At 39.0% G+C, this 15,679-nt stretch overlaps 1 long non-coding RNA gene across 1 annotated transcript; it reads right to left on the bottom strand.

The window, feature by feature from the left end:
* Positions 1–10,353: 10,353 nt before the first annotated feature.
* Positions 10,354–14,747, bottom strand: LOC141918466 (uncharacterized). Its single transcript, XR_012621685.1, has 2 exons — positions 14,030–14,747; positions 10,354–10,549 (listed from the first exon to the last, which is right to left on the bottom strand). It is a non-coding gene; the product is annotated as an uncharacterized LOC141918466 (long non-coding RNA).
* Between the last annotated feature and the right edge of the window lie 932 nt (positions 14,748–15,679).

Genomic DNA, 15,679 nt, shown 5'->3' with positions numbered 1-15,679 from the left:
TTCCCTTTCCACCTTTTTGAGGAGTTAGCACCACAGTTAAAAATACAGAACATGTTATCTTCAGTGAAAATTACTGCAGATTTCCTTAAATAAATAAAATCTTGGACTCAGAATCTTAGGTAAGTTGATCACAACCTCTAGGATAAACCCACCATTCTTCGTAAGAAACCAAGCGTGGAATAATACTATCATTATTAAATGTGTCTACTGAGGTAAAGCCTTAAAGTGTCTGAGGGGTCTCCTGCTCTAGGCACCCTAAAAACTAAAACCTATTGGATAAAGAGCAGGCTCTGCTCAAATATGTTCAGAATGACATGACTATGACTGGAACAACTGACAGCATTTTTTTGTTTGTTTTCTCTTTCTGTTTTTCTTATTCCATGTTCTTTTTTAGGGAACAGAAAGGGGAAATATCTCAATGGCTTTTGCAGTTCTTCTCCTCATGTGTTTAATGTGATCTTCTCAAAAAGCACTACCTGCTGTGTGCCACCTGCTGCACAAATGATAGACTAGTTTAAAGAGCTTGCACTTGAAAAAAGGAAAAAAAGAAAATACCTCCCCAGAATTTTCATTTTTCTTTCACTCACTGTCAAAATATTTTTTCATCCCTCTTTGTTGTCCACAAACATGATTGCTTTCCAATTTTTGAGTGCTCTCACAGCTTTTAGAAAGTAGTACAATCCTAGTCATATTGTCTGAGTAGTTATGAACAAAGAGACAAGCAAGATGTGCTCTGCAACACACCCCAGGTCTGGGCAGCTCAGTGACTTCATTCATGACTGTTGACATGGCAGAAGTACACCAAAGCTACTTCTGGTTTCCACTCTAAAGTTTTCTTTGCATGGGTAAAAGTGAGAGGTGGCATTGCTCAGATCTTGTTCCAGGTTCAGTGGAAGATACCATGACATTATGTGCTTCTCCAACCACCCTCTATTCATGTTCATCCTTTCCCCAAAATATGTGAAGACAACTAGGAACACAAGTGACTTTCTGACAGGGTCTCAAGTTCCTAAAGTGTTTCAAGCACTTTTTCTATCTTCGATTTTCCCATCCTGAGAGATCAAAAGGGCTGTGAAAGAGAAGAAATTCCTCTTCAGCTATGAAAGAATCAGGTATCTGTTCTTGACAGATAATGAAGGTAGTTTTAATATTTTAACAACCTGATTTTGACAGCTGTCTTGATAATCACATGGTTTGGAGAATCAGTCCTTACTCCTGTATTTCAGCTTGGGATAAGACTATATTTAACCAGGCATTGTGAAGCTGTGTTGTATAAAGCTTCCAGCATCCAAGGATCTTTAAATTGTGGGAGATACGCAAAGGAAAAATAACATTGGAAAAAGAGTATTTAATAGTATTTCACAGTGACCACTATTGTGGTCACTATTAATTGTGCTACCTCTTAAGTTATTCATATACAAAAAGAGTGGGTGAAGTGCATGAAGTGACTGCCTGAATATGCCATAAGTGTTGTCTAGAAAAATCAAACCAGCATCAGCAAGTTGTGTATCCAGTACAGAAAGTCAGCTCCTCTCAATTAATCCTCTCACAGACTCATTCTATAAGCCTATAAAAAAGTTCTATAAATTATTTTACATTTTTAAATTAAAAATAGAGACCAGAACATTTGAAATTTTTATCTGATAAGAAATTTCATCAACAATCTGATGATTATATATTCTCAAATTCCCATGAATGTCATTTGTGCCCACAAGGGAAAAGCTGTCTGGAAATAAAATAATTTGACTGACTCTTAAAGGCATTTGAAGTCTACCTCTGCACCTCCAAAATTCAGAAAAGTCCAATGTCCCCTTCATTCATCACAGATTTAGTTGGACAGATATATTCTTCACTTAGAAAAATGTTTCTTTCCTTTGCAGTGCAAGTTACTACCATCTTTTTAATTCATTTGCTCTACCTCTATTTCTTCAGCTTCTTTCATTTGTGTGTATGTAACTCATCTCACCTGAACATGAGGATAGAACCTAGATCTCGTCATGTCTCTTCCAGATTGTGTCAAAACCAAAAACCATCCAGTTTTGGATGAATGCACTTTGCTTCAGCACAGTATCAAGAAAGAAACTCTATTCTTCCAAGATCTTGCCATCTCTCATGCTTCTATCTGCTCACAAGCAAAGATGTCCACTAGAGCAGAGACTGTATGTTTCATGCTTTTTACACAAACCCTCCCCTTGGCACTCAATAAAAAGCACAAATTAATTTTTAAAATTATCCCTTTCATTGATGATAAACACTTTTCATGTCAATTTCTCTAGGAGAACATCAGTATCCACTGCTGTCAAAGTCATACCTGGTTGTACTATCTTCAGATTCACGAGTATGACACAGTCTTATACCAGCTGGAAGGACATCCTCACCAGACCAGGGACACAAGTCACCTTGCAGCTCCTAAAAATCACCTGTAATGAGATGTAAAAGTAAAATGAGGATTAAAAAAACCCGAATTTTCAAAAAGCCCAAAAAGATCAGGTCAGACTTTCATTTCAAAATCAGTTCAATGACCTCAAAGAAACTATACACAGTCTGAAAAATGGATGGATTAAGCTCTACATAAACAATTCTGTCTCTATTAATTGGCCTTGAAATCAAGATCCTACAATTGAATTCTCTGTTAAGAATTTGATAGGCAATCCCAAAGTCCTCCAGAAAATATTACTGATATGTCCAGAGTGTTTACCCAGAAGACCCTTGTCTTGGGTTTATACTTTAAGGGCAAGAACATTTGTCTCTTCAAGAAAAGAGGACAATTAACCTTAAGGAAAAGTAATTAAATCTCACCACATTTTTGTGATTGTTTGGGGTTTTTTTTCCCTAACATTTTTCTAGGCGGTATTTGAAAAATGCCTGAAAGCTTTTAAAATTCTCATACGTGGCAGATCTTCCTTGCTAGCAGCATTACTTGGCATTTTTTGTTCCTTGTTAATTACTTTCCTACCAAGATCTTAAGATCCCAAATACTTATATTCTCAGCATTTTACTTTATGCCATTAGAGTTTCATTAAATAAACCCAGGTGAGTGCAGTCTTTCAGCCTGATATGACTACAGAGAGAATTAAAAGAAAACTCAAAGACCTAAGAAAAGCTTTCTAGTATTCAGGTAGAAAAGGCATAGGTCATCAGATAAGGGAATTAGTTTGTTCTTTCTATTTTACAGTTGAAAACTGCATCAGCAGGCAAAAAAGATTACCTTATACAAGCCTGTCCTTCTTCTGTCTCAATTTTTCAAGAAAGAAATCACACAGACACCATTACAAGCAGTGTAATTACCCATAATACACTTCCATTTTAAAACATCACACTCCTGCCCAGTGTTGTTTCCACTGAATTTATACCATACGTAGAGAAACAGACTGAGAAACAGACAAATAAATAAAACCATAAATGTAAACATAATAGACAAATAAATAAAACTATAAATTTAAACATAAAGGACACTTCCCACTAACTGCTATGTCATTTGTTTGGGGAATCCATTTTTCTGTCTTGTTGCCCAGTGGTTAGACAATTTTCAGTACTTCTGGAAATAAAAGGCAAACCAAATATACATGTTCGAGACCTTTAAAATTGTGAACATTGATCTGAGTCTGCAGACCTAATTCACAACATGACAAGTATCACTGGATGCTGTCAGTGGGATATGAAAGGGGCAGGAGGGTTGTTCTGACTTTGAGACCATAAAATCTTTCTGATTGTTCTCAATTATAAAAAATCTCACTAAATTTGGTAATTATATAACTATTTTTGATCCTTCTCCTTACTTAACTGCACCATCATGTTATGAGTATAGAGATCCTACTCAAGGTCAGAAATTAATTGTGGGCAGGCTATCCTAGAGCATGAACAGTATTCATTCAGGGGAGCAGAGGGATAGAGAAAAAAAAATATAAAAAGAGTGTCTAGTACCTGCACTGTCAAAGGCAACAGACGATTTCTTAGTAACTTGAGTAAAACCTGAATAGTTTTGGGAGTATGGGACTGTGCAGCTTGGGAATCTCCAGAGAAGAATTAATCAACCCAATACATAAAAAACTTCAAATTTCAGTCTCAGTCCCTCTTACAGTCACACATTCATCAGACAGTTTTACTGTCTCTTGATCCATCTACTTCATCCAGATTTCCATTTCATTATTACGAGGGTGTTTATTTTCTGCTACTCCTGGCTGAGGTGTTCACCATCCCAGGTTTATTTTGTCCTGTCTCTATGAGTTTGTAAAGTTAATAGAAAATTATCCTGACTGAAGGGGACATATAAGTCAGTTAATTGCTTCACTCCACAGTACATTGCCATTTAGTCTGGTCTGTTCCTTTTCATTGTAACAGCATGGAAGTAAATAAGCAATTTTGATACATATTACAAAAAAATAAGCATGTCAGAGTTTAATTCATATTCTTGTGATTAATAGTCCAGAGTGCCTGGATAACATACACCTTCCCTTATAAGCACCATTCCATTAGGCCACTCATTTAGGTGTGAAATATATCTGGAATGTGGCTTACTTGACATCTGGGAAAAAAATTAACTAAATAAAATAAGATATGGGAAAAAAGGTTGAAAGAGTCTGCTTGGATCAAAATAACAGATGAGAGGGACCCAAAACAATGTCTGTGTTCATTATTTCAGGTGATATCAATCTTAAAAGAGCTATGAGCACATCACATTACTCCAAAAAGTATATTTTCCATGCCTTGTTTATTAATGGACAGAAAAGCTAGGCTGAAAAAATGAAATTGATTTTATTCATTTAGGGTTTCATACTCCATTGCACAACTACCACCTAGCAAATACTTCATTAAGAGAGATAATTACTGTAATGAAGATAAAGTATAATTTAAAATTCACATTAATCTTTATCTACCTAATGCAGCTCTGAATTAAACCTGGGTTCTTCAGTGAGATTTTGCCTTCCTATCATAGTCTCAACTGTGGTTGTCTTTGGTTTCTTGCTTTCTTCCTCCTCTTTTATACCTCATCCATCAGTGTCTTTCACATTAGCCTCAAACTAAGGATTTCCACTATTCAGTTATTACAGGTTTTCTGATGCCCACTGACACATGCAGAATATTTGGTAATTAAAATCTGAACAGCAGTTTGTGCATGCAGCTGTTTAGAAAAGAGCTCTCCAGATCATTGCTAAGGTAGATCTGCTAGTAGGAACACACTCAGTCTTCCTTATTACCAGGTTTTTTCCACATAGTTTTGTAATGCAGTAACTGCTGAACAAAAAGTAGGTTAAGAAGAAATGAAATTTAAGTACTAATCAGAAATGCAGTAAAAACAATTATAGAGATACTTTAATCACATTCAAATAAGCATTAGACACAGGTATTAGGGTGAAGTATGAAAGAAATGTGAATATGTTAAGGCAGGAAAATGTGCATCTGACATATGCAGACACCTTTAGAGTAGTATTCATAAAATTAAAATTGATAAATTAATTGAACGCAATCCCAAATGAAATCAAACAGATGATGAAAAAACTGTCATTATTTTTACTTCTTGTCTTTCTATATACTAGCATTGAAGTTCTTGAAGGAACTTTAACTTTTTTCTTTTTCTTCACTAAAATCATTCTGACTTCTTAGCTTGCACCAAAAAGTCCTTTCCTCCAGTAAATTCATGAAATAATGCCTTCCCCCAAATGACCACCGTACCCAGGTGTGTGAAGCTGTCCACTTACAAAATTAGTTAACTCAACCTTCTCTGACACCCAGGGAAGAAAAGGACTCCTACGCCTGCATTCCTGTGTAAAATGCAAAATTTTATTCTGATACAATAGATCTGACATTTGTGCAACAGCATTATTTTGGAATGTAACAATGAGTAAGTAGGCTGTCATTACTGAAGGTGTTTAACTAAGACCCACTAGTAACAGAAAATTTGGGAGAAATGCATCACATAACAAGTGCCAGGTTATATTGATAATGTGTGGCATCCCTGCAACTAGTTATTAATTTTTTTTACTTCCAGACTGGTGTCTGAGCCACTAGATCATCTTTCTATTCAATTTCCATATTTTTTTGCACCAGTACATGAATCTCAATCTGAATTTAACAGCTGCCTAATCAGTCAGTATCAAAGACTGCTACATACACATTGCCAAGCATCAAATTTCTGCTTTTAACTGGCAGGTCACTGTTCAAAACAGCACTGGGTCAGGTTTTTCTTTCACTGATCCACAGAAATACAAATTATGGAAGTTCTGGAGGGTACTTACTAAACTGCATGTCTACAGATAATTTTTAGAATCATTATAGCTAAGACATCTGATTAAGAAAAGAGCTGATGCAATTTGAGGGCTTGCCTTTCTAAGACTGGCACTTTGCCCAGTAGAAATTAAACAGGGGTAATGAATTAACTTTGTATTTGAATCAGTAATGATGAAGTGAAAGACTCTATATTGTATTGTTTATTCTCCAGAACAGAAATATGTTTTATGCCAATTGTCATCGTTACTTCTTCCCTTCTTCTCATGCCTTTCAGCTATCTATCATTTCTTTTTTCTTTTCATTTCTATCACATGGTGTCTTCTAAGCTTTTCAGTAATCAATAACTTACATCCAAATTAAAAGCTTCAGAAATAAAGCATAATGATATTATGGAACACTTCCTGAAATTAAGCTCCTATTTTAAAGGAGATTTGCACTTCTTTTCTTTATATAACCTTCCTTAAGGGTTATGCTGATGGAGCTGCAGCTAGAGAAGGTGAGATTCCCAGAACTTGGGAAACCTGGCTTCTCACCCTGATGAGGACATTGTCAAACTGTGATTACTCAACAAAGGTGGTTTAGAGAGAAACAGAGAGGTATGTGGTGCCACCCTCCTTTAGCAGCACCCTCCATGGTTATGCTTTTTGTACTGTGTGACAAGTCAGATGCTCTACAGCTGTGCAGACAGTCTCGTGCATACAAACAGGCAATTTCACAAGGCAATTTCTCTGAAGATCAGTTTTCCCAAATGCAAAATCGAGATAATACATAACTACCCTAGAAAAAACACAATAAAATGTTGAAATGACAGATGCAGCAAAAGTGCACTGCAGTTATCACTATTAACTAGACTGTTACAAACCATGAACACACCTTCTTTTCACCTAAACGTTTAGTTCCTCGATTACATTCTGATTTTTTGTAATGCATCCACTGCCACTAAATGTAAGATTTAGCACTTAATATTAATACTCATTAATAGTTTGAATTTCTGGGGTCCGAATATGTTATTTCTACTTGTACAAAATCTGTGAAATTTTTCCACTTTTCCCATACAGGTTCTGCAAGGTGAGCCAGCACATGAATAACCTGTTTCCAAACTCTTCACACTGTAAGAATGCTAATTCCTTTCTCTGCAGAACAGATACTTTTAATAGTCAGAACAACTTCAATATAAACCTTTTAATTGCCTCCAAAATGCTGATTATCTTCCCATGTCACCTCACGCCTAATGCAAAGATGGTAAGAAAACCATCAAAAGAAGACAATATTGAGCATTAAAAAACAAAGAACCATAAGCTGTCACTAAAATTTACTTATCATGTTCCCATGTGAAGTCAATTTGTGTACTCAAGAACTAGCAAAGAAAACATGTTTGGGCCCATCATCATATGAAAACATCTTCATTAGTGTTATAAATTGAGACCACAATGGACTATAATTCAATCTTTATTAATTATAGCAAGTAGAATATGAGCAAAGACAGCGCTGGATGGCAGGGGAGTCTGCGCTCCGCCAACTGCCGTGCTGAGTAGTTCAAATAGTCCCCTTTTTATACATCTTTACTTCCGTGCTCATGAGGTAGTGGAGGTACTCCGCGCATGCTTCAGTTGTTGTTAGGGGGGTCGTTTCCTGCCTCCTGGTATTTGTTGAGGCTGAAGTAAGAAGTCTTCCCTCTTTGTCTCATAGTTGATCTTTTACTCATATATCCTTATATGGGCCGTCTTGTCCTGTTTCTTGTCGCTTCCTGGAAATCTGGTAGTTATCTTGCATGAGCAGTATCTGGTTAAGTTTGTGTGAGTGATTACAGTTATCTTATCTCACACAGGCGGCGTCCAGTGGTTGTTTGCATGAGTGGTTTCTGTCGTCTAATTTTACATTGAGCTTAACATAAATCTTAATAAACAATACCTTAGTCCACAGTTTCTCACAATCCCCCCTTTTTCTTTTTATCCTATTGTTTATTAGGTGCTACTTTCATCTTCATTCTTGTAAACAATTTCTTTTTCACAATTTCGACATTTATTATAGCACTCACAATAATGATTTTCGCGTGGCATAATACATTCACAATAATTTTCATCTTCATTATTAGATACACTTTCATATTCTACTCTCGAGGTTAAAATAAGCAATTTAGCTGTGTCAAACCGTTCTTTAATAAAATGAAAAATATAGCGTAATATACAAGGCCCAAATATAAGTCCCAGGATCAACATAATAAGCGGTCCTGCTAAAGCCGACAACAAAGTGGTTAGCCAAGGTGAAACATTAAACCAGTTTTCATACCATGACCTGCCCGCTTCACGATCCTTTCTACGTTGGTCTAACCTTTTCCGAAGTTCGGACATGGAGTCTTGGACGACTCCCGTATGGTCAGCAAAAGAACCACATTCTTCACTGAGAGCTACACATAACCCTCCTTCCTTCAAAAATAATAGGTCTAATCCTCTTCTATTTTGTAGTACTACTTCTGATAAAAACTTTACTGAAGTGGCTAAATTTTGGATAGATTGTTCTATTTTCGCTAAATCCTCATCTACAGCCATTTGCAAACCTTGTAATTCCTGACCTTGTACTAGAGAGGCTTGCATTAGATTCCATAAAGGGTCTTTGGATTCTAACAACTTTAAATCCCTAGATAAGGAGAATTCAGTCATGGTACCATTAGCTGTTTTCAAAAAGGAGTCTGGGGAAGGGGTTGCGATGTTCACGGGGACAACCTTTTTTTTTTTTTTTTTTTTTTTTTTTTAGAGAAAGTGGGTGGATTCAGGACCGGATTTGGTCCTACTGGTAAAGGATCGTGGGGTATCCTTTCTTTTATTATTTTGAAAAAGCTTCCTCTATCTGCTCCAGGTTCCCAATATCTAATTCCCCAGGTACGGCCAATTAACCATGTGTCATCTTCTGGTTGTTTAACTTCAATTTCTATTCTGTCGCATTCTGATGGAGATGATTTCACCCCCCTTACGGATCCCCAGACCCCGGAGCCGTCAGATCCATGTTGTGGTGGAATGCAACCTGGAGGTCCCCAAGTGATACTTATATATTTGTCTCCTTTTGTTGGCCAGTCTGAGGCTATTGTCTCGCAACCCCAATAACCGCAATAAAAATGGCCTGGATAGTTGCAATAACTCTTTCCAGGATTGGAAGCTGGACACACATAGAAGGCTTTGGAGTTGGCTTCCGTCGCCTCCCAGCCTCTCTGGATATCGACCGGAATCATTGAGACTAATTGGACAGTAAAATTCCAATTTCCCGGAGAGGTCTGGTTTTGTATTAGTCTAGATTCCTGTAAGTTATATAGTTTCCAGAGCATTGGTTCATGGGGGTTTCCATTTGCTTGGGTTATTATCAATAACAAAACTAGCGGTACACCAGAAAAAAAAGGTGTCTGTCAATTTTGCCAATTTAAGTATATTTTTATCATCCCTGGGGAAGTTTGGCCATTGTTGCTTTTGTGTCCCATTGTTCTGATTCTTTTCTCCACAGTTTGTTCCTCCTCTGCCTCGCCCGTCGACTCGGTTGCTTCGAGCCACGGGGTGTACCATCTTCTCGGCAGCAAGGGAATTCTTCAGGAGAACAGCTGTTTTGGGCTTTCTGCCTGTTTATATATAGGCTTCCCACTTTACAGCTTTAACTAATGGGATGAGGCAAGGCACAGTTGGTACTTCCCTTCTTACACTTTATAGCCAAGATTTCAGTTACAAAGGGGATTGGTTCATTGGAATAGTAACAATAATATTGAGGGTTTATTCCTTTGGTAAAAATTTCCCACCACTCATGGGATTCTTAAATAATTTCTTGTTTAGACTCTAATTGCTTTGATTTTCACTCAGTGAGAGTTCTTTGGATTTTCCAACACTGTGTGCAAACCCCTGTTGAAGGGTATCCACATTCACAGTGAGTCCACCATTTGTCCTGGCATACCATACACTTGGAACAAGCAAACAGATAACAATTGCGGTTCAAATTATTACACTTAATTCGTATATCTAGAGTGTTTATATCAACATATTTTCTATATTCAATATTGTGTGGTTGCATGAGTTTAACAATTTCCTTTAGTACATTTTGTATGCTTCCATATATAATATACGAAGAGAGAAATAATTATTGCAAATATAAACAACAATACACACTTTATACCAAAAGGTAATGCGACAAAATGATCAAGCAAAGTTTTTATCATTACTTTATCTTTTCAGGGTTATCTTGGTGTCACCTGGAGTACTGATTACTTTCCAGTGGGGTCTTGTCACTGGGCCTTTAACGCGACTGGCATGAGTCCATCCACGCTCAGCAGTCCGGACAGCTGTTTCTGTTGTAAGCAAAACAAGATAAGGTCCCTCCCAATTGGGTTTTAGGGTTTCTTCTTTCCATGTTTTAACTAATATCCAGTCCCCCGGTTTGAAAGTGTGAATTTTTAAGTCCAATGGAGGTCGTTGCACAATCAGCCCATGTTCCCAAAGTTTGTTACGATGCTCTGCTAATTGTGAAACATATTCATTAATTACACGATCTCGAATTAAAACATTTGTTTGTGGACTTTCAATTCTATAGGACATTCCATATACCATCTCAAACGCTGATATTCCTATATCTGCTCGGGGTCTGGTTCTGAGTATTAATAGTGCCATGGGTAGGCACTTGATCCATGATAGTTTGGTTTCTATCATTAATTTAGTCAAAATAGTTTTGATTTCTCCATTCATCCTTTCAACTTTTCCCGAACTTTGTGGATGCCATGGCGTATGGTATTCCCACTTAATTCCCAAGTTTTCTGCTAGATCTCTAACAATTTTTGACACAAAATGTGTTCCTCTGTCTGAGTCGATTACATCAGGTACTCCATATCTAGGTATAATGTGTTCAAGTAATACCTTAGTAACCTGGTTAGCAGTTGCCTTGGAGGTAGGAAAAGCCTCAACATAATGTGTTAAATGATCCACCATTACTAATAAATGTTTGTAACGCCCTACTCTGGGTAGTTCAGTAAAATCCACTTGTATGTGTGAGAAAGGTCTGTATGCTGGGGAACGTCCTCCAAGAGGTTTTTGTCTCGTGTTGTTTCGATTAACCTTTTGACAGGTCTCGCAGGCTGCTGTGACTGTCTTTGCTATATTATATACGCCTATACAGGCAAACTGTTGATTGAAATGATCAACTAATGCCTGGGTTCCCCAGTGGGTTTTACTGTGTATTTTTGAAAATATTTCGAGTGCTATGCCCTTCGGCAAGACTTCTCTCCCATCTGGTAATACGTACTTACTATCCCGTTCCTTAGCTCCCATTTGTTCTAGTTTTTCCTTTTCTGCAGACTCAAAACTCAAATTTTTACTAACAGGTACTGATTGTATAGTCAAAATCGTATTATAATTGCCTGCCACTCGTTTTGCTTCTATATCAGCTGCGTTATTTCCCCTGACTTGATAATTTGTACCTCGCTGGTGTCCCTTTATATGTACAACTGCTATTTTATTCGGCACTTTCAATGCCCCCAGAACTTGCCGAATTAATTCCGGGTGTATCAATTCTTTTCCTTGTGAGTTAATAAATCCGCTTTCCTCCCATATTTTTCCAAAGGTATGTACCATTCCAAACGCATAGCGTGAGTCTGTATATATAGTTCCATCCTTTCCCTTCAGTGACACTAATGCTTTCCACAATGCATACAGCTCACAGGCTTGAGCTGACCAGCTGGCACTCAGGGGGCCTGATTCTATTGTCTTAAATTCTCCTTTTTCCAACTTAACGATGGCATATCCGGACAATCGTTTACCTTCCACTATCCGTGATGACCCATCTATAAATAATACTTCTCCACATTGTAGTTCAACAATTAAATCCCGTCCCAACAGATTAAATTCTGCTTCAGGGACGAGCAAGAGTTCACCCATTCCAAATTTATTTTCAGTTTCGAATATCACATTTTTGATTTTGCTTACTTTAAAGGGTTCTCCTTTTGCCCCTATTACTTGTACTTTTTCAGAGGAAGTTTTACATCCCTCAGGTATTTGCCTAATAGTCGATTTCTCAGCCCCTGTGTCTACTAAAAAGGTGAACTCTTGTTTATGGGGACCTATTTTTAACTTTATCAAGGGCTCATGATGACTCCGGTCCCCTAAAATATAGAGCCCCTGACTCTCCTATTCTGCTTTCAATATTTCCTCATCTCTGATCCTTTCTCTGCAATTCTTCTTTATGTGTCCCTTCTTTCCACAGTAAAAACAACATCTCTGTTCCTTCTTTACTACTGCGTTCTCTTGTTTTATTCCAGCAGATCTGTGTTCACCAGTCCGCCCGTTGCGATCCTCTCTGACAGCTGCTACCATCATTTTTACTTGTCGCTTGCTGCTCTCTTCTTCCCGCCTTACGTAGACTTTCTGAGCTTCCCTCAATAATTCATCCAACCCTCTATTTTGCCAGTCTTCTAGCTTTTCAATCTTTTTTTTTTTTTTTTTTTTTTTTTTTTTTTTTCCTGATATCTTCCCATGATTTTGCTACAAACTGAGTTTTTAGGAGCGCTTGCCCTAAAGGGTCGTCTGGATTTACCCCAGAGTACAGTTGAAGGACTTTCCTCAGTCGTTCCAGCCACTCAGTAGGGCTCTCATCTTTCTTTTGCATTTCATTAAATGCTTTATTGATATTCTGGCCACGGGGTACTGCTTCTCTAATCCCCTGAATTACTATAGTTCTCAGATCTTGCATATGAGTTCTATGCACTGGATCCTGATTATCCCAGTTAGGTCTTTGGAGTGGCCATTTGATATCTGCTTGGGGTCCCTGGGCATGCTGAACATCCCACAGTCTCATTCCTGCTCGTCTAATCATATCTCTTTCCTCGGTAGTAAATAATTGACCAAGGATAGATTGCATCTCATCCCAAGTATAAAGGTTTGGTCCCAAAAATTGATCTAATCTTTCTGCCACTCCAAGTGGGTCCTCAATCAAGTTTTCCCATCTCGGTTCTTTTAAAATCTCGTAGGTCAGCCGAGTTTAGGGGTACAGAAATATATCCAATCATAGGCTGAGGTCCCCCCATGGGCATTTCCCTTAGAGGATACATCTGAGCTGCCCCTTTTTGACTTCTAGTCATGCGTCTAGGAGGAGGGGAAGACCCTTGTTCCGACTCCGGTGGGGGAGTGGGAGCTCTGGGGACCTCGGGAGGGGCTACGGGAGCAGGAGGAGGAATGTAAGGAGGGGGGGTTAGAAGGGTTTCGTCTAACTCTTCCTGCTTTTTCTTTTGTTTAGTTTTTACTTCATTCAGTGGGTAAAGTTTAGCTCCCGGTCTTTTTATCCATACTTCCGCATACTGACTCTCCTCTGGGTTAAGGGTTTTTTTTTTTTTTTATTATTGACCCAGAGGTTTAATTGCTGTCTTACCCAATCTTCTTCTGACCCATAGACTGGCCAAAAGGTATTTTTAGAAATCTTCTTCCCTCCCCATATCTTAGTACAGTATTCTATCATTTTCTGCTTATCTTTCCCTAGGGTTCCAGGGAAATACCTCCAATTGTCTAAGACATATGCCAAAGGGGTATTCTTAGGTACAGTGTGTACCCTTCCCATGGGAGTCGAAGGCTTGCTGCCCTTCGCCCCCATCTTCTGGAATATCCACAAACATACACTCACTCACTCCCCTTGTTCCTGGCCCAATCCCTCGCGGGAGATGGGAAACGCAGTACTTAAGAGTCCACACTCGCTTGGTTCAGTATATCGAACCTCTCATTCGTTATATTCCAGGAAACCCAGTCCCGCCCGAACGGCAAACCTGCGAGCAAATTCGCAATATACTTACGCGTCCTGCGTCTTCGTCCGGACTCCCGTGCACAGAATTTTTATGGGATCTTACCGGTTTTCTCCTTTGCTCACTATTCTAGAATTTAGGTTCGTCGGTAAGGTTGAGGTAGGCTGTCAGTCGCGGGGCCGCGGATTGCCGCGGGGCGCCTCCCCGGAGGACAGAAGCCCACCGTTCCTTATCCGAGTCACGGCACCAGGAATTGTTATAAATTGAGACCACAATGGACTATAATTCAATCTTTATTAATTATAGCAAGTAGAATATGAGCAAAGACAGCGCTGGACGGCAGGGGAGTCTGCGCTCTGCCAACTGCCGTGCTGAGTAGTTCAAATAGTCCCCTTTTTATACATCTTTACTTCCGTGCTCATGAGGTAGTGGAGGTACTCCGCGCATGCTTCAGTTGTTGTTAGGGGGGTCGTTTCCTGCCTCCTGGTATTTGTTGAGGCTGAAGTAAGAAGTCTTCCCTCTTTGTCTCATAGTTGATCTTTTACTCATATATCCTTATATGGGCCGTCTTGTCCTGTTTCTTGTCGCTTCCTGGAAATCTGGTAGTTATCTTGCATGAGCAGTATCTGGTTAAGTTTGTGTGAGTGATTACAGTTATCTTATCTCACACAGGCGGCGTCCAGTGGTTGTTTGCATGAGTGGTTTCTGTCGTCTAATTTTACATTGAGCTTAACATAAATCTTAATAAACAATACCTTAGTCCACAGTTTCTCACAATTAGTTATTTTATCCAGCTGCTCCAAAATCTATAAAACAGCTGTCAAAAAAAAAGGACGTAATTATTTGTTTTTTTCAGAAAGACACAAAACACAGTCCCTAATCCTACACCAATCTCTTTGACAGCTTCTTGGTCTTGGGAAGTTGTTAGCTAAAAGTGTATTAAACCAGCTTGTCAATCCTTCCTCTCACAATACCTCTCAGAAGAATGCAGTACCTATGACCACTAACAAGAAACTACAGCTTCCAAAAAGATAGCTACAGGCAGATATTCAGTTCTAAATCTCTGCCTATTGCCTGCAAACTCTAATAATCATCATCTGTTGTTGGTAAATAGGAAAAAGCAAACAAAAAAAACCTAACCAATCTTGCAACTCATCATGGGCTAAATCTGGAAGATCAATATTTAGACTGACTCTTAACATCTCTGTGTTTTCAAACATGCGTTGGGCTTGTGTAGGTTTTTTTGTGGCAGGGGTGGGGCTACAGTGGTGGCCCCTGTGAGAAGCTTCTCGAAAGCTCCCCCAGCTCCAAGTCAGACCCACCTCTGGCCAAGACCAAGCCAATTAGTGACAGTCACTGTGCCTCTGTGATAACATATTTAAGAAGGGGAACCCGGTAGTTCAAGCGGGGAGGGAGACATCTCTGCAAACACGGAGGTCAGTGAAAGAAAGGGTGGGGGGGGGGGCGGGGGATGTTCCCAGAGCAGAGACCCACGTTGGAGAAGTTGATGGAGGACTGTTTCCAGGGGGAGGAGCCCCACGCTGGAGCAAGGGAAGAGTGTGAGGAGTCCTGTCTGAGGAAGGAGTGGCAGAAACAACAGGTGATGAACTGATGGCAACCGCTATTCCCTGCCCCTCTGTGCTGCTGTTGGGGAGGGGGGAGAGAAACTGGGAGCAAAACTGAGCCCAGGAGGAAGGGAGG

This window comes from Strix aluco, chromosome Z, assembly GCF_031877795.1.
Source record: "Strix aluco isolate bStrAlu1 chromosome Z, bStrAlu1.hap1, whole genome shotgun sequence".
Taxonomy (NCBI): domain Eukaryota; kingdom Metazoa; phylum Chordata; class Aves; order Strigiformes; family Strigidae; genus Strix; species Strix aluco.
This window is presented reverse-complemented; position numbering and strand designations above follow the sequence as displayed.